The 17,856-nt window shown below is 44.3% G+C and overlaps 2 protein-coding genes across 3 annotated transcripts in view; one reads left to right on the top strand and one right to left on the bottom strand.

The window, feature by feature from the left end:
* The window catches only part of TEAD2 (TEA domain transcription factor 2), a 71,935-nt gene that overhangs the window by 37,401 nt on the left and 16,678 nt on the right, over window positions 1–17,856 (top strand). The window contains exon 1 of one of the 2 annotated variants that reach the window (XM_084805440.1): window positions 4,213–4,511. The exons of the other annotated variant lie outside the window; for it this stretch is intronic. The gene's annotated coding sequence lies outside the window, so the exon portion shown is untranslated. Of the gene's footprint in view, window positions 1–4,212; window positions 4,512–17,856 lie in introns of those variants that run through there. 2 annotated transcript variants of the gene reach the window in all.
* The window catches only part of DKKL1 (dickkopf like acrosomal protein 1), a 54,222-nt gene that overhangs the window by 34,817 nt on the left and 1,549 nt on the right, over window positions 1–17,856 (bottom strand). The gene's annotated exons all lie outside the window — the stretch shown is intronic.

The raw sequence follows: 17,856 nt of genomic DNA, 5'->3' as shown, positions 1-17,856 counted from the left end.
TAAAAGTGCCCCCGATTAATCAGGCATTGGATTTAAAACACACGCGCACTCACCATTTCAATTATTTTTTATTACAAATAATGCAGGCAACTGAGTCACACTTTCTTTCTGGCTCTCCCCTGCCTGCCCACTTTACACCTCTGTGCAGGAGCCCTGTCCTCTTGTGTCTTGCCACTTGATGTGATTGGCAGCTAAGATTGTCCTAGCAAGGCATTGGGTGGGTTCGCACGACCATGGAAGGTGGAAGGAAAATAAGCCATGGTGGCTTATTTGCCTGGCCCACCTGTGCCGGTTGCCTCATTTGCATGAATACCCTCACCTGGCTCAAGTTGTCATGACATCTGAACCTGGCAAGGGTGAGCTGCTGGGGTGGTTTGTAAGCCACCCAGCAACCCCAGAACAAGCCATGGGTTTAAAAACCCTTGCTGAGGTTGGATGTCATGATCTGAGCCCGGTGAGGGTAATTAGGCACCTTGTAACCGGCACACGTGGGCCAGGCAAATAAGCCACTGTGGCTTATTTTCCCTCCATGATTGTGTGAACCTGCCCAATGCCTTGCTAGGACAATCTTAGTTGCCAACCACATCAAGTGGCGAGACACAAAAGAGGACAGGACTCCTGCACAGGGGTGTAAAGCCACCATGGCTTATTTTCTGTCTGTGTTCATGCAAAACCGGTCATTGGAAATTTGCTGCCACCATATTACCTATGAAGTCATGGCCGATTAAAAGTTCTGGAAATGGCTGAATTTAGCAAACAAAGGGCACAATCCTATGTGATGTTCCTTGGGTCCTCAGAAACCTTCAAACTTGGAAACCTCAGAAACTCCGAGGTTACTGAGTATCCTAAGCGGAGCAGAAGGCGCATCGTGCCTCCCACCCTGCATTTAAGTTAGATGGGCATTTTTGCCTGTGTAGTAGAGGCTTTGCGGGGGGGGGGGAAGGAGGCTGGGGTGGCAACAGGATTTATTGTATGGCTGCCACCCTGGTCTCCTCCCTGCCCCCGGAAATGCCCCCTTTCCCCCATCTCCACGTTCCATTTTCCAAGCACGGAGAAGTAGCGGGTACAGTTCTCTCTGTGCTGCCTGGGAGAGGAGTGCGGTTTCCTGGCTCCAAGGTTGGAACCTGTTTCCAAACTTGCAGCCAGGAAATCAACCCATACTATGTACCCCAGACTCTGTCTAGGGGGCATAGGATTGCTCTCCCTCAGATATTGCTCAAAGGAGAAATTGAGTCTCTTTACCAGGTTCGATTGTTAAAACAAAAGAACGCCCCCTTGTAACCTATTATCGTAACCTACTGTACTCTTGGGTTATTAAATAGAAATAACTTGTATATTAAATAATTCTGTAAATCAGCATTCTCCTACCTTATGCTCACCAGATATTTTGGACTCCCCACTCCCGTCAACTCCAGCCAGCATGGCCAATAGTTGGGAATGACAGGAGCTGGCATTCAAAACTTCTGGGGGGCACCAGGTTGGAAAAGGGTGATGTATTTCAATAAAAAAAATGCGGGGGACACCTCATGCATAGATGCAACAGGAAGCTTCCCCTCGAGGCGAGCAATTCTGCTGTAATTCTGAGAAGAGCAAGCCAGGCTGGTTTACCTCCCTGGTTCGTCAATTGGCAACTCTCCCAGTGAAGCATACAGAGAGACAACGGGCAGCCTCCCCTGTGGATGGAGAAAGTGGACTCTCAGGAAATGTTATTTCAATTAGCAGCCTTCTTAGAGCATGTGCCAATTTGCCAATTTGGGCATGACCACATAATATAAACAAAGTTTTATTTACTGTTTCAGCCTTCCCCAAGCTGGTCCCTTCCAGATGTGTTGGACTGCAAGTCCCATCATCCCCAGCCAGTCCAACGCATATGGAGGGCACAAGCTTGAGGAAGACTATACTATTTCTTTCCATCACCAATATAATTCAGGCTTCACCTGGGATCCCTGAGCGCTATTGAATAGAACCCTTATGCAAAAGCAGATGAGCCGCATAATATGATGAGCTGGGGACAAATTTAGAAAGGTCAACAAAACATTGTGGTCAAATTTAACGTTGCTGGTGTCTTGTTCATGTTTACTTTGGCATAAGTCTCACTGTGCTCAGTGGCATTTACTCCTGAGTCAGCGTGCACAGGATTGAGAGTTCAGCTGCATCTCATGCAGCAGGAGCCTAAAGGAGCATTTCTCCTGCTGGCTCCAGGGGGCCCTCGTGTATGGTGCTCTTCATGGGGGCTCCCCCTAACGCAGGAGAGGTGGACGTGCAAACTGAGAATTCTCTTAGGTTGCACCTGATCCTCTTGGTCACACTTTTGGGGCGGTGGGCCCTCTGCTGCCCTGGCAAATGCCCAACCTTGTCACCCTATGGCGCCAGCCCTGAGAGCCCCTCCCCTATACCAACTGGCCAGTCATTCCTTAAGGCACTTCTCCAAATAACTTTGCCAGGAAAGGTACATTATGGTACAGAGAGGCACGTTTGCCAGGAGTGGTACATTATAACAAGAAAGAGGTCCTTTTTTGTGGTGGTGCCCCACCTGTAGAATGCTCTCCCCACAGAAATATGACTGGCATCAACACTGCAATCTTTTTGGCATGAGGTTGAAACCTTCTTTCCCCAGGCTGGGCAGTTAGCTGCTCTGTTCTTTCAGTTTGGAAATTTGATTTACTCAATTGTTTTAGTTTTATTGCCTTTTATTTTGGTATGATTAGCTTGTTCATGCCCTTTGTGTATTGCTCCGGTATCTGTAAGGGTGAAGGACAGATTAAATATTGTTTAAATAAGCATTTACTCAGAAGTAAGTCCCATTAAACTTCAATGGGAATTACTTCTCAATAAATGCGTGTTGGATTTCTACCTTAGTTGCCAAGTAACACTAGCCTCATTCTGCTTTCTGCCTTGCAAGGGTCCCCATGTATTCTGACGCAGATTCAAAAAACGGCATTTCAAGGGGAGAGCATCCATTTATGTTTATTTCTCCCAGTAGCATTTGATGTGCAATCCTGAATCTGTTTTGCACCTAGCAAGGTCTAATTCTAAACCAGCCTTCCCCAGAAGGCTGCTCTAACCTAAATAAGGGTGCAATCCTGGGTGTGTTTAGACAGAAAACGTCCTACAATTCCCAGCTATGCTGGCTGGGGAATCCAGGGAATTGTAGGACTTTTTTCTGTCTAAATATGCACAGGATTGCACCCTAAGGCTGCAAGCCTATGTATCCTTACCTGGGAGTAAGTCCCACTGAGCTGCACGTTTGCATTAACATTTCTCCATTCCCTCTTCCAAAGTGCTAACTTGTTTTTTCTTTTTTAAACATACTCAGAAATGTCTTTTTCTCCCCCACCCCCCTTCCTCATCTTGGCTGAACATTTGCCCTGAAGTGTCCTGGGAAAGCAAAAACCTTAAGAGTGTTCTTGCTAGATCAGACCAAAAGTCCATCCAGTCCAGTGGAAAGGCTGCAGTAGTTCAGTGGTAGAGCTTTACATTTCTGCAAGGTCCCAGTTTCAGTCCCGGCATCTCCAGGTAAGACTGGGAATGACTTCTCTGTCTGACACCCCAAAGAGCTGTTGCCAGTCAGTGTAGTGCAGACAGTACTGGGCCCGATGGACCAATTTGTCTGACTCTGTAAGGCAGCTTTCTGTATTATATAGCTTCCCAACCCAGCACTGTCCAGATGTCTTGGACTACAACCTCCATCATTCCCAGCCATGACAGTTGTCATCCAACACATCTGGAGGGCCCCAGATTGGATAAGGTTGCTATATTATATCTGGCTTCCCTCAGTCACCCCCTAAATAACCCCAGAAAGCCCCACAAACAGGGCTTGAACACAAGAGCTCCACCTTGCTGCTGCTTCTCTGGTATTTGGCAAAGAAGATGGCCATTCAGCCATAGTGACCAGTAGCCACAGATATACCTACCTAGTCTCCATGAATTGTCCTGATCCTTTTTTAAAAAGCCATTCTAAGCTAGTGGCCCGCCCCACATCTTGTGAAAGGCAGCAGAAGTTAATGGTGCATGGCTCACTCCTCTGTAACCCTTTAGCTAGCCCTAATAAAGGTATTATTTTAGAACATCCTCCTTTCCTGGGCAACACTTTCCAGCTGGGGCAGGTGTGGCCTATGTGTCCTACGCCCCACCCCCACACAACCCCTCAGCTCCTCCCCTTCCTCCCCCTGTGAAACTGACTCACTGCTGCTAATTTAATTCCTCTGCCTCATTCCAAGGATTCCAGAGGAAAACTGTCACCTTTCCAAAATATCACGCAGGCCTGTTGCTGCTTTGCACACTCCTAGCATGATCTTCCCATGTCCAATTCCAATGAGTGGGTTGGAACTTCTTGGATGAGCCAAAATTAACCCTGGTGGCCGTGGAGAGCTTTAATTCTCGCCTTTTTTCTCTCTTATTCTCCTCTACTTTTTTTTTAAAGCAAAGTTCAGGGAAAGTTTCTCCTTTCCTCTCTCCAATTTCTCTTCCACTAGCGTGCACAAAACCAGCCTCTTGGGTGTCTTCTGAAAGTAAGTAATATATATGTTTTTCCCCTCTCCTAATTGTTCTTTCTTTCTTTTCAGTTTAATCAGTGATTATTCACAACTGCGGAAGTCCTATCAGTTGTGGGAAGGTCTTGATTAAAATTTGTATGTGGGGGGCAGGGAGGGGGAAGCTGTGAATAAATTTTGATTTTTTATTTGGAGAGGGGGGAAGGTTGTTTCCCTTGTGGGAAATGTCTGCTACCCCTTTACTTTTCATTTAAAGGGGTGGCAGACTGGGACTTTGAGGGTGCGTCGAAAAATTGCGGCAAACACACACAAATACACACATTGCCTTTTTAACAAAACAGGGTTTGTCGCTGGCTTATCTATGTGTGTCTGTGTGTGTTTCTGTTCTCAAAAGATATTTAAAATATCCGCGTGTGTGTGTATAGAAATTTCACTCTGTGTTCTATTAAGAGTTTTGCACCTAAGCAGCAAAAAGTGCCCTCTTGCTTTTTAAAAACAAAATTTTCATATAGGAAATCTTGAAGCAAAGAGGGATTTGGGGAAGTAGGGGTTCCACACCATTTTTTAAATGGCTTGTGTGCCTGGGAGTTTCTCTTTGTCCAGAAAAAGGATAGGGGCTGAGAACTTTTTGTCTCTAAGCCAAGAGTTCATTAGGTTGTTAAGAGTGTGAATGGTTTGCTGTGGGCATTGTGAGAATGGGTGTAGTTTTGATAGTGAGTTTCAATGGAGGGTGTGTATGGATTTGTTGCCAAAGCTTAATTGTACTTCTGGAAGGGGGTGGGGTGGGGTGGGGTGGGGTGTGCTTATCTTCTCCCATCCCCCTTCAGGAAGGAAGTCTTTATCCCCCCCCCCATTCCACGAGTCAGCACTCTTCCTGTGCACACTCACTTGTGAGTAAATCCATTAAATGCAGTGGCACTTACTTTTGAGTAAACATGAGCAGGATGGGGGCGGGGAGGAGTCTTTTCCTTCAGAGATCAGTGTGTGTTTTTTAACGATTCAATCGATCAACAAGGAGAATAATCTTCTACTCCCCCCCCCCCAATCATAAAGGCTGCCAGATCAAACATCTTAAAAATAAACAAGTGAATACTTTGGAGTCACACAGCCAAAACAAGGCCAATTCCTTCTGTCGAAGTGGAACGTTTAGATGCTTGTGACACCTTCTGTGCAGTGGTGCAGTTAGGTAATTTTAGACCTGGACTTAATGGTCTTATTTATTTATTTATATTTATTTATTATTGCATTTATATCCCTCCTTTATTCCTCTTGCAAGGAACCCAAGGCGGCTTACACAATCCTCCTCCATTTTATCCTCACAACAACAACCCTGTGAGGTAGGTTGGGCTGAGAGTCTGTGACTGGCCCAAAGTCACCCAGTGAGCTTCCATGGCCAAGTGGGGACTAGAACCTGGATCTCCCGGCTCCCAGTCCGTCACTCTCGCCACTACACTACACCCCGCTGCCCTTTAGATGGCCATGTGTTTTATTTCAGATGGGAAGCACACAACTAACGTTTCTGTTCGCTCCCCCCCACCGACCACTTTTCCATGCTTTACAACTGCCTCTAGTTCCCGATATGTTAGAACAAAAACAACAACAAAGATGGTTTGCCAATCCTGATTAAAAAGACACCCACAAACCTCTGAGCATGTGCAGTTTTGTATTTTAAACTCTACTAAGGGCACAATCATATGGATGTTTAGACAGAAAAATAGTCCTTCAACTCCCAGCATTCCCCAGCCAGCCATGCTGGCTGGGGAGTGTTGGGAATTGTAGAACTTTTTTTCTGTCTAAACATGCATAGGATCGCGCCTTAAATCATAGCACCATCATGTGTACAGGTACAAAATGGAGCTTGCTTCTGCTGCCCTCCTGCCCCTCATCACCTGCCATTCTCTGGGTGGTCATTTGGGGAGCCCTTTCGCTGTAGCGCCCTGGACTTCATCCCTTAACCACACTACTGCTTCTTTGTTGTATTGGGCCAAGATCTCGAACATTACTGGCCACCTAAGTCAGGGGTGAGCAAACATCAGTCATGTGGGATCTACACTTCCCCCTCCCTGAGGTCCACCATCTGGAGCCAGATGCAACATGGTGGTGCAGAGGGTGAAGAAGCCAATTATCTACTGTCCCTCCAGAGTCATACACCAGGAGGCCCCACATATACAAGCCTGCATCCGAGTTACTGCAGATCAGGGATTCTTGGGGTCCCTCCAGACAGAGGGATCCTAGCACTAACACCCAAAAGGCATTGTGCAGCTGTTCTGTCTTGTCTTAATGGATCTTCTGCAATAAGAAAAAAGACAGAAGAAGCAGCAGGAAAACGTATGAGGGCTGCTGGTTGAAAACGACAATGTATGGACTTCCCGTAAAATTCCATGAATGAAGCGGGGTGATGGTGTGATTAAAGCTTTGGTTGGAAGCACCCTAATGCTGAGTCCCTAAAACTGGCCAGCAGAACTGCAGGAAGACCTGGTCAAAGGGTCAATGATTAATACTCATATTTTATAGATGAGGGACACAGGAGATAAGAGATAAGTGATCAACTGAAGGCAATACATGCTAGTGGTGTTTGTGTGTGTGTGTGTGTATGTGTGGTGGGGTACTTACAGTTTTAAGGAACTGCAAGTTGTGTCAGCAGTCTTAAGTATCCAGTCCCATTTTGCAGTTGGGGAATACTAAGGCTCAGAGAGAGAGAACTTGCCCATCGAATCAGGCAAATAGGCATGTATAGGACTGCAGCCTTTTTGCAGTTGTTAAGCAATTGGGAGTAAGAAATCCTTGAGGATACCGCAAATCGTTCAGAGATCTACCAATAGATCCCAGACTACTTTTTCCTGGCCACCCTTGTTGGTTCAATTTTCCTTTGCACCCCTTTGTCAAATGCTCTTCACTAGAGTTAGGAAGAGATTTTTTAGAAAGATAGTAATTGTTTCCCTGATCATACACAATGGTGACTAAAGCATCTTTTGTTTTGAGAAGATAGCTTGTATGTTTTGGTTTTTTAAAAGGTTTTAGAAGGATGGTTTATTTTTGAAGTTCGAACAACCCCCAAAGTCTTTGTGACTGAATATTATCTATGCTAGATTAGATAAGCGGGTGTAGATAAGCGGGTGTGCGGGTGTTAAAACTTTGGTGGGCAAGTTCCATTAGGTGAGCGTGGCGGCTTTTGCATTGTAGTGTTTGCATGTAAGGGAAGGCCTAGAAGTAGGTGTGTGTGTGTGTGTGTGTGTGTGAGGGAGAGACAGAGACAGAGACATGGAAACAGCAATCTCCATTTGCACAAGACCTTGATGTGACTTGCTCCAAAAACAAACATGACCTTTCACATGGGTGCATGTCTTACTCATATTACAGGATAAGGATGGGGCCCATTACTGCTTTGGGGAGTGCAGAAGGAGCTCACTTTTCTTAACCTCCTATGCAATAATTTTGTTTTACACTTAAAGAAAAATGGTGAGAAACCAATCTAAACACTGCATCCTGAGGGATTTCAGATTGTTATACAGCCATCTATGACTGATTTTGTTTGTGTGCCACAAACCCTATATAGTATGCTTAACTTTTTGAAAAGAAAGTCCAGCTCTTCATTTTGCAGGTTCTTCAGGAGCAAAACTATTTTGGCATTTTCTCAAATCATTACATACCAACGCCAACTGCATTGGATGAGTTTTACCTCAGGTTGCATTGTTTTCTTGAATCCTTGGGATTTTTTTATATATTTACATACACTGCCCCACAAAAAATCGTTGGGACTTCTTACTCTAACCATCTTTTTTTGCTTTGTTCTTTATTTTATCTTTACCCAGGTGTACCATTTGTTTAAACACTTCATAAACTCACAGCCTTCTGAAACTGTTAAAAAAATGCTTTTCTTAAGAGTTATATGCAGATTTTAAACTTTGCAGCCTGGCCTTATACATGTTTCCTGGGAAGTAAAACTCCACATGTTCAAGCAGGCTTACTCTCAGGTGCCATACAATCCGATTCAAAGCACTTGAGCCAGTGTGATGTAGAGGTTAGAGCAGACTACCCCAAGCTGGTGCTCTCCAGCTGTGTTGGTCTGCAAGTCCTGTCATTCTGCGCTGGCTGGGACTCATGGGAGTTGCAGCCCAACAGATCTGGAGGGCACCAGCTTGCGGAAAGCTGGATTGGAGTGTGCACTAGGGCAGGAGAGACCCAGGTTCAAATTCCCACAACCAGGAGACTACTCCTCAGCTTAACCTACCTCGCAGGGTTGTTTTGAGGATTAAAGCGCAATGGGGGGGCATGCACACTGCATTGAGCTAGTTGGAGGAAGGGTGGGATGTAAATAAGTAGCTTACTCAGAAGTAAGTCCCACTGACATTACTGGGATTTACTCCCTTCTTAATGTGCTATGGATTGTTTTGTTTACCAACCATAGGCTCCATCCTAGGTAGTTAATTCCAATAGGCAATGTTGCAAAACCATAACGCTGGCACAGCACACAGTAGAAAGAATGGAAGGCTACTTGGAAGTGCTAAGAGAAAAAGCACCTAACTAATTGGTATAGCTGCTTTGGAAATAAGTCCACGAAAGATACTAGTCCACTAAAGATACTAGTCCACAGGGCTTCTTACTATGCCATCTGTCTGCTTATATTTCTGTTAAGTCATTTGTGGCTAGGGATAGATGGGTCTATCAGTCTTGGTCTTGCTTGGATTGTCATTTTTTTGAGGTCAAGCTAATTCCATCCAGTTTCTGCATGAGCTTGCAATTTGGAAAAAAAACTATGGAAATTCATACGAATTTTCCTGATGTATGCATTTTTGGATGTATGAACTCATTGACTAAAGAGTGTTTGTGTACAGTTTGGAAATGTACGCATTCTCCTTTGCACATTTTTCAAATGTACTCATGTTGTTCAACATATTTTTATTCTGTTTTGTGGAATGCATTGCAAGCTTGAAAATGTGTGGATTTCCGACCACAAATTGTGTTTAGATGCAAACTGGGTAAATCCAGTTTAAAAAATCTTGATGGAGCAAATTTCTCATGCATCCCTATTTGTGGCACCTTGACAGACCAAAACAAAAGAATCAACCCTGTTTCAGTTTACAAATGCTTTTCTGTCTGGTTGCAATGCATGGAGGTGATTTTTTCTTGCCGTAGGTGAGCTGTTTATAAATATATCTCACACAAATTCAGTTCTTCATCTGTGAATAGCATTTTCAAGTCCCCTTCATTTCTTTCCACTTTTGCAATATGGCACCTACTTTTTTTCCATTTTCCCCTCCTTTGTTCCATGCTTATGCACAAGTATGCCAGAACATCACTGTAGCACTGGGGTGCCAGCTGAAGGTCATATCAAAACGTCTGTCTTATTTCTGCAGTGACACCCTTCAATGTTGTATTGTCCAGACAGGGGTACTCTTTATTGTACACTCATCTAGGTGAATGTGACGGTGGTACTTGTGGAGCCCAATTGTACGCATGGTTTTTTTCTGGCTGTGTTATGATATTGCTTGGAAACTTTTGTCTTTTGGGCTGCAAAGCTTTGTACCTTTGGTTTTTGTTACTGTTGATAAATGTTTGCCAGGCTCCCTTCTTCTGAATCCTTGGGGCTGCTTTTTTATTGCCAAAAACACACACAATTGCGTTTGTTCCAGATCATTCTGTAGCTCGCTTTCTCAGAACTGGGCCACACTCTGAAAATCACTTATGTATAAGTGGTTTTGAGATTGCAACAGTAGAAACAGGAAATCCAGTTAGGTGGAAAACACTCCCAGGAAGAGGACAGTTCAAGGAAGCTGTTCCCTGTGGGGGTTTGTTGAAGGGAACTTTGTCAAAATAACATGGTTCACCTCCACCCCCAGCCGCTTGAAAATCAGTATCAAAAGCAGAGGAAAACCTCGGAGCAAAAGCAAAAACAAAATTGTTTTAACTTCCACAAATGCATGTCCTTGGCCCAGCTTTGAGGAAGCTGGTGGTTGTGATTAATCTTACGCCAGGGAAGTGTCTTTCTTCATAAAAAGTTTTTATCCGTCTGGGAAGGCTGCAGCTGTTGGGAGACTTGTGGCTGGGGAAGCAAAGGAAACAAGGGCCTACAATTCCGGGGGGGGGGGGATCTGATCACAGATTAAAGAGCCAGCCCCCTTCCTGTCTTTAACACAAGATGTAATCCATGCTGGAAGGTTTCTTTGTCTCGCTGCCGAACTCCACTCCCAGGGGTCACTTGAACTGGAGTAACCAGGCAGAGAACCGGGTTTTGACTTGACAGGGAGCAGCGAAGGGGAGAGCGAGAGAGGCCCATGCTTTTTCGGTCTTTCTTTCCTTGAGCAATCTGGTTTCTCTGGAGGAGACTTAATTAGTATGTGCTGAACTTTCCACTCGGAGAGAGAGAAAACAAACTTGGTCTTTATGACCGTAATGTTTCAACGCCGCACCCCCCCCCCCCAAACATTATACATTTCTATTTGGACACTGCCAACAGCAGGGATAGCTGATGGTCCATTGTGCCCCCCCAAAGGACTTGCATCTGACTTCTGCTCCCCAAAATTTAGGCGAACCCTGCCATAACAACTGTAAAGAGCTTTGGCTATTGGGCAGTATAAAATGTGTAATAAATAAAATGAAGTTGAAAGGCATATACAAATAAACATACCATTTTCTTTGGCAGCTTTTCAGGTTTGCCTCTTTGGCTTGCTTATTTTTATTTGCACGTAGTGCTGTCCTCCCGCCTTTCTCCCCCTGTTTCCATCTGACACCCCCTCCCCAGCATAACTTTTGATACCAATGGCCTGACTCCCCCACCATGATGTCACCCTCCAGGATTGACCTGGAGTCTCCAGGAATCAGCATTAATCACCAGGAGATTATTGAAAGCAATCCTGGAGATGTCAATAGCGTGGTACCGAGTAAAATATGGAAAGCAGAGGGAGGGGAAGAGAACATTTCCTGGAGTAAATTCCACTTGATGTTGGCAACTCTAGCCATTGTGTACCTCAGCCCCTTTCTCCCAAACCAGGAAAATGGGTCTAACTTTCCGTTTTGAATAGCAAATACAGTCAGTCAAGTTTCTCCCCATTTTTGCCTGAGAGCCAAGACACAGGCAAATTAGACTGACCAACTGCAACACTTCAGGGGAGAACTCAGCCATAGTGTCATTTGCTGTTGAGGCGGACAGTCAGGTGGGATGTTCAGATTAAGGAACTGTGGGAGAGTGAGTTGGCAGGCCAAGAGGGCTACTTGCTCACGTCAAAATATGGCCCTTTGCTGACCAGGAGCCTACACACAGACCCTAGTTTCGTATGTAACAGCATCAAATAATGAGTTATTTAACCCACAATTTGCTGGGTACCTGGTGTGTGCTGCTGCTGTTTTGCATAATCAACCTCTGATCAGAGGTTGTTTTCTGATGTGTGAATCCAGTCACTATAGGTTATTCATGGGTTAAACAACCCACAATATACTGACAATTAGTTCTTACGTTAACTGCGGGTTGTTAAACCTGTGAATAACCCATAGGCTGGGTTTGGACATGGCTTCTTTTCCCTGCCCCATGTGTGCTGCTTGTGTGCCCTCCATGTCCCTAATTACCTTAAGGGGTTGCTGTGTCATCCGAATCTGGCAAGGTGCACAACTGGGATGGCTTCCAAACCAACCTGTACACCATGGATCATTTTCGGATGACACAGCAACCTGTGCCAAGGAGAGGATAATTAGGGAAATGGCGAGCATGTGAGCAGCACGCATGGGGCAGGGAGAAGATGCCATGGTGACTTATTTTCCTCCGCTGATTGTCCAAACCCATAGTGTCCAGGTTTGCCTATCATGAAACAACCTCGATTGGCCCAATCAGAGGTTGATTATGCAAGGCGGCAGCAGTACGCACTGGTTAATTGACCCATGATTTGCTGCTGTTATCTGCAAGCAGGCCCTCGGAGTGCCAGGGTAGTGTTGTGCCAGAGTGGGCAGACTTCAGGCTTGTGAAATGTATGTATGGGATTGTTGCATTTAATGGATAATTGCTTGAGCTGTTTTAAATTTAATATGTTTTAGTTCTGTTGTAAGTCGCCTTGCGTCTATTTTGAAAAAAGTGTTGTAAGTAATTTAATAAATAATAATATAATAATAATCTATTAATAATAAAAGAGTATGTCCACCTATGAGCACAAGGACTGTGAAACCTAAACACATGAAACTTGGTATGCATACTAAGGAGACCATAGGGTGTGTGCACCTCGAGCTTCTTTTGTTTTTAAAATGCATTAATTAATTTAAATTACTTTAACTGTTTCTGTGTTGTTGGAAGTCTGAATTAACAACTTCTGCTACTAGGAGCAGACTTCCCTAACTGGCACACAGCTTTGCAGTCCATACATTTTGAAGACGGGAAATTAGTAGGCTAAGGGACGGAGCTGGGTGCTTGCCCCTCCCTGCTGCTGTGGGGCAGCCCCCCTCAGGCAATTGGAGTGGACAGACCCCTCCCTCAAGGGGCTATAGAGGTGCACCATAGCACAGGCCATGCCTAGGGCTGCCAACAGGCATGGCTTTACTCAGACGGGGCACCTCTGGCAGCTGTGTAAGTTGCTTGAAGGCTTTGCAGTATCAAACCAAGGGCTGTTCCAACCTGTGCAAAACCTGGTCTGTTTGCTAGTAGATGAGGAGGAGGAGGATGCCCTTGATGTTTTTTCCTAGACCCTCCAAGGCCCACCAACTGGAGCCAGGTGCAAAGTAGTGGCTCAAAAGGCAAACTCAGATTTAAGAAACAGGGTGCCTCTATTGAATTAAGAAACTCTGCCTGCCCCCTGATGAAGTCAATATTATGCCAACTGTGGACTAAGAAGGCCCAAGTTCAAATCCCTGTTCGGTTATGAGTCTTGAGCCAGTTGCCCGTCTCCCAGCTAACCTACCTTGCAGGGTTGTTGTAAGGATAAAATGGGATAACTCCACACATGTCACCCTGATCATATAGGAGGAAGGGCAAAATACAAAATTAGGCCAGGACCCAAAGAGCCTCATAGGTTTGCGGAAGAGGCTTACACTGGCCCAGTAGAAAACTGTGTGTGTGTGTGTGTCCCCGCCCCCGTCCTGGAATATATTTCCTAAGCTAAAACTCTACTCAGTTTCGACCAATATGGCATGGGGGAGGGTTGTTATGTCTGAGGAAAAGCAAGTTCAAAGGGCCCCTTGAGTTCATAAAATCTAGTTACATTATTTCAGTCCTGGCTATCATAATTGTGCATGCACGTATGTAGAAGCCTTTATTTATTTATTACATTATATCCCACCTTTCCTTCAAGGAGCTCAAGATGGGGTATATGGTTCTTCACCCCGCCCCATTTGTTGTCACAGCTACCCTGTGAGGTAGGTTGTTGTTGTTTATTCAGTCAGTCGCTTCCGACTCTTGGTGACTTCATGGACCAGCCCACGCCAGAGCTTCCTGTTGACCATCACCACCCCCAGCTCCCCCAAGGTCGAGTCCGTCACCTCCAGAATATCATCCATCCATCTTGCCCTTGGTCGGCCCCTCTTCCTTTTGCCTTCCACTTTCCCCAGCATCAGCATCTTCTCCAGGGTGTCCTGTCTTCTCATTATGTGGCCAAAGTACTTCAGTTTTGCCTTTAATATCATTCCCTCAAGTGAGCAGTCTGGAGTATGGACTGGTTTGATCTTCTTGCAGTCCAAGGCACTCTCAGAATTTTCCTCCAGCACCACAATTCAAAAGCATCTATCTTCCTTCACTCAGCCTTCCTTATGGTCCAGCTCTCGCAGCCATAGGTTACTACGGGGAAGACAATTGCTTTAACTATGCGGACCTTTGTTGTCAGTGTGATGTCTCTGCTCTGAACTATTTTATCAAGATTTGTCATTGCTCTCCTCCCAAGAAGTAAACGTCTTCTGATTTCCTGGCTGCAGTCAGCGTCTGCAGAAATCTTTGCACCTAGAAAGACAAAGTCTGTCACTGCCTCCACATTTTCTCCCTCTTATTTGCCAGTTATCAATCAAGCTGGTTGCCATAATCTTGGTTTTTTTTAGGTTTAACTGCAACCCAGCTTTTACACTTTCTTCTTTCACCTTCGTCATGAGGTTCCTCAGCTCCTCCTCGCTTTCAGCCATCAAAGTGGTATCATCTGCATATCGGAGATTGTTAATGTTTCTTCCAGCGATTTTAACTCCAGCCTTGGCTTCATCAAGCCCAGCACGTCGCATGATGTGTTCTGCGTACAGGTTGAATAGGTAGGGTGAGAGTATACAACCCTGCCGTACTCCTTTCCCAATCTTAAATCAGTCCGTTGTTCCGTGGTCTGTTCTTACCGTTGCTACTTGGTTGTTATACAGATTCCTCAGGAGGCAAACAAGATGACTTGGTATCCCCATACCACCAAGAACTCGCCACAATTTGTTATGATCCACACAGTCAAAGGCTTTAGAATAGTCAATAAAACAGAAATAGATGTTTTTCTGAAACTCCCTGGATTATCCAGAGGATATTGGCAATTTGGTCTCTAGTTCCTCTGCCTTTTCTAAACCCAGCTTGTACATCTGGCAATTCTCGTTCCATGAATTGCTGGAGTCTACCTTGCAAGATCTTGCGCATTACCTTACTGGCATGTGAAATCAGTGCCACTGTTCGATAGTTTGAACATTCTTTGGTGCTTCCCTTTTTTGGTATGGGGATATAAGTTGATTTTTTCCAATCTGTTGGCCATTCTTGTGTTTTCCAAATTTATTGGCATATGGCATGCATCACCTTGACAGCATCATCTTGCAAGTTCTCCTGCTGCCTTGTTATTAGCAATGCTTCTTAAGGCCCATTCCACCTCACTCTTCAGGATGTCTGGCTGTAGCTCACTGACCACACCATCAAATCTATCCCCAATATTATTATCCTTCCTATACAGATCTTCCGTATATTCTTGCCACCTTTTCTTGATCTCTTCTGCTTCTGTTAGGTCCTTGCCATCTTTGTTTTTGATCATACCCATTTTTGCCTGGAATTTACCTCCGATGTTTCTAATTTTCTGGAAGAGGTCTCTTGTCCTTCCTGTTCTGTTACCTTCTTCCTCTTCCACGCATTGCTTGTTTAAAAATAATTCCTTCTCTCTTCTGGCTAACCTCTGGAATTTTGCATTTAATTGGGCATATCTCCCCCTATCACTGTTGCCTTTTGCTTTCCTTTCTTGGGCTGCTTCCAGCGTCTCAGCAGACAGCCATCTTGCCTTCTTGGTTTTCTTTATCTTTGGGACGTTTTTTGTTGCCGCCTCCTGAACAATGTTGCGAACTTCTGTCCATAGTTCTTCCGGGACCCTATCTTCTAAATCTAGTCCCTTACATCTATTCTTCACCTCCACTGCATATTCATTAGGAATATTAGTGAGCTCATATCTAACTGATCTGTGGGTCTTCCCTATTCTCTTTAGTCTGATTCTAAATTGTGCAATAAGAAGTTCGTGATCTGAACTACAGTCAGCTCCAGGTCTTGTTTTTACCAACTGCATAGATGTCCGCCACCTTTGGCTACAAAGGATGTAGTCGATCTGATTTCGGTGTCGACCGTCTGGTGAAGTCCATGTATAAAGTCGTCTCTTAGGTTGTTGGAAGAGAGTGTTTGTTATGCACAGTGAATTGTCTTGGCAAAATTCTATCAGCCTATGTCCCACTTCATTTTGTTCTCCCAGACCATGCTTGCCTGTAATTCCAGGTGTCGTTTGACTACCCACCTTAGCATTCCAGTCTCCTGTAATGAAAATAACATCTTCTTTGGCATACTATCCAGTAGGTGCTGCAGATCCTCATAGAACTGATCTCCATCTGCCTCTTCAGCATCTGTGGTTGGGGTGTATATTTGGATCACTGTGATGTTAAATGGTTTACCCTGAATTCGAATTGAGATCATTCTGTCATTTTTTGGATTGTATCCAAGCACTGCTTTAGCCACTTTATTATTAATTATGAAGGCTACTCCATTTCTTCTGTGGTCCTCTTGTCCACAGTAGTAGATCTGGTGGTCATTTGATGTGAAGTGGCCCATTCCAGTCCATTTCAGTTCACTGACACCCAATATGTCTATATTTAATCTTGACATCTCCCCAATAACCACATCCAATTTGCCCTGGCTCATAGATCTTACATTCCAGGTTCCTATGGCGTGTTGATCTTTAGAACATTGGATTCGTCGTTCACCACCAGCACCATCGGCTGCTAGCCGTCCTTTCGGCTTTGAGCTAGTTGCGTCATCACATCTGGGGATAGTTGAACTTATCCTCTGTTCCTCCCCGGTAGCATTTTGACCATCTTCCGACCTGGGAGTCCCATCTTCCGATGGTATACCGACATATCTCTGGTTGTACTGATCCATTTAGTTTTCATGGCAAGAATACTGGGGTGGGTTGCCGTTTCCTTCCCCAGGGATCGTATTTAGTCTGACCTCTCTGCCATGACCTTCCCGTCTTGGGTGTCCCTTCGCGGTTTAGCTCATGACGTCATTGAGGTGCTCAAGCTCCAGCACCACGACAAGGTAATGATCTCCTTTGCTGGATGTGAGGTAGGTTAGGCTGAGGTAAATTTTGTACTGGAACAGACTTTAATATTCACTGATATACACACTTTTTTAAATTATTAACCTGCTTTATGGAACTTAACAAATGGTCAGCGTAAATGGATTCTCCTCACCCTTTTGACAGCTAAAAGACTGATATTACAACACTGGAGGGATAAATTCCTATAAGGCAATAGATTGAGGACCTTACAACGCTTTCAGTATTTGAACAGGTGGCATATAGACACCACTTTGACATTTTATTGAATTTTTCCTTTTTTGCCCCTTTGAAAATACTTTATTTATTTATTTTTATAAATGAAATAATACCAGCAACCTATTGGTACCTAGTTTCCCAACAATACAGTATTCTTAAGAGGACACAACAATATCAGAAAGGAGCAAAGAGAGAGAGAGAAATATTTAAAAGGATTAAATTTAAACTCCAGTACACATGGGCTTCAAATTCCATTCACTTAAAAATTATACCTATAACACTGATAAGATTGCAATTCAATACAGCACGATTAATCTTATCATGTTATCAGTCTTATAACAAGGAAGCAGGCCCACAATTCATTTCCAGTGACCATATAGCCAGTCTCATAGTAGTAGTAGTAGTAGTAGTAATAATAGGAGAGAAATTAAAAAGGATAAATAACTATAACAAATCACTAATAAGTTTTATAATGTTATATGATAATAAAGGTTAAAAACAACCTTACATCAATCAGTAATAAATTTTATACTAGATATATAAATGAGTGTGCACGTTTCTATGCACCCTCAAACAGTATATTTAAGTACAGTATGTCACATGGATATGACAATTTTTCCAAGTAACAGTGAATGGTA

Source organism: Heloderma suspectum, chromosome 6 (assembly GCF_057233095.1).
Source record: "Heloderma suspectum isolate Gila_16-S chromosome 6, 16-S_ref, whole genome shotgun sequence".
NCBI classification, from domain to species: Eukaryota; Metazoa; Chordata; class Lepidosauria; order Squamata; family Helodermatidae; genus Heloderma; species Heloderma suspectum.
Note: the sequence above shows the minus strand (reverse complement) of the source record. Positions and strands in the feature narration are given on the sequence as shown.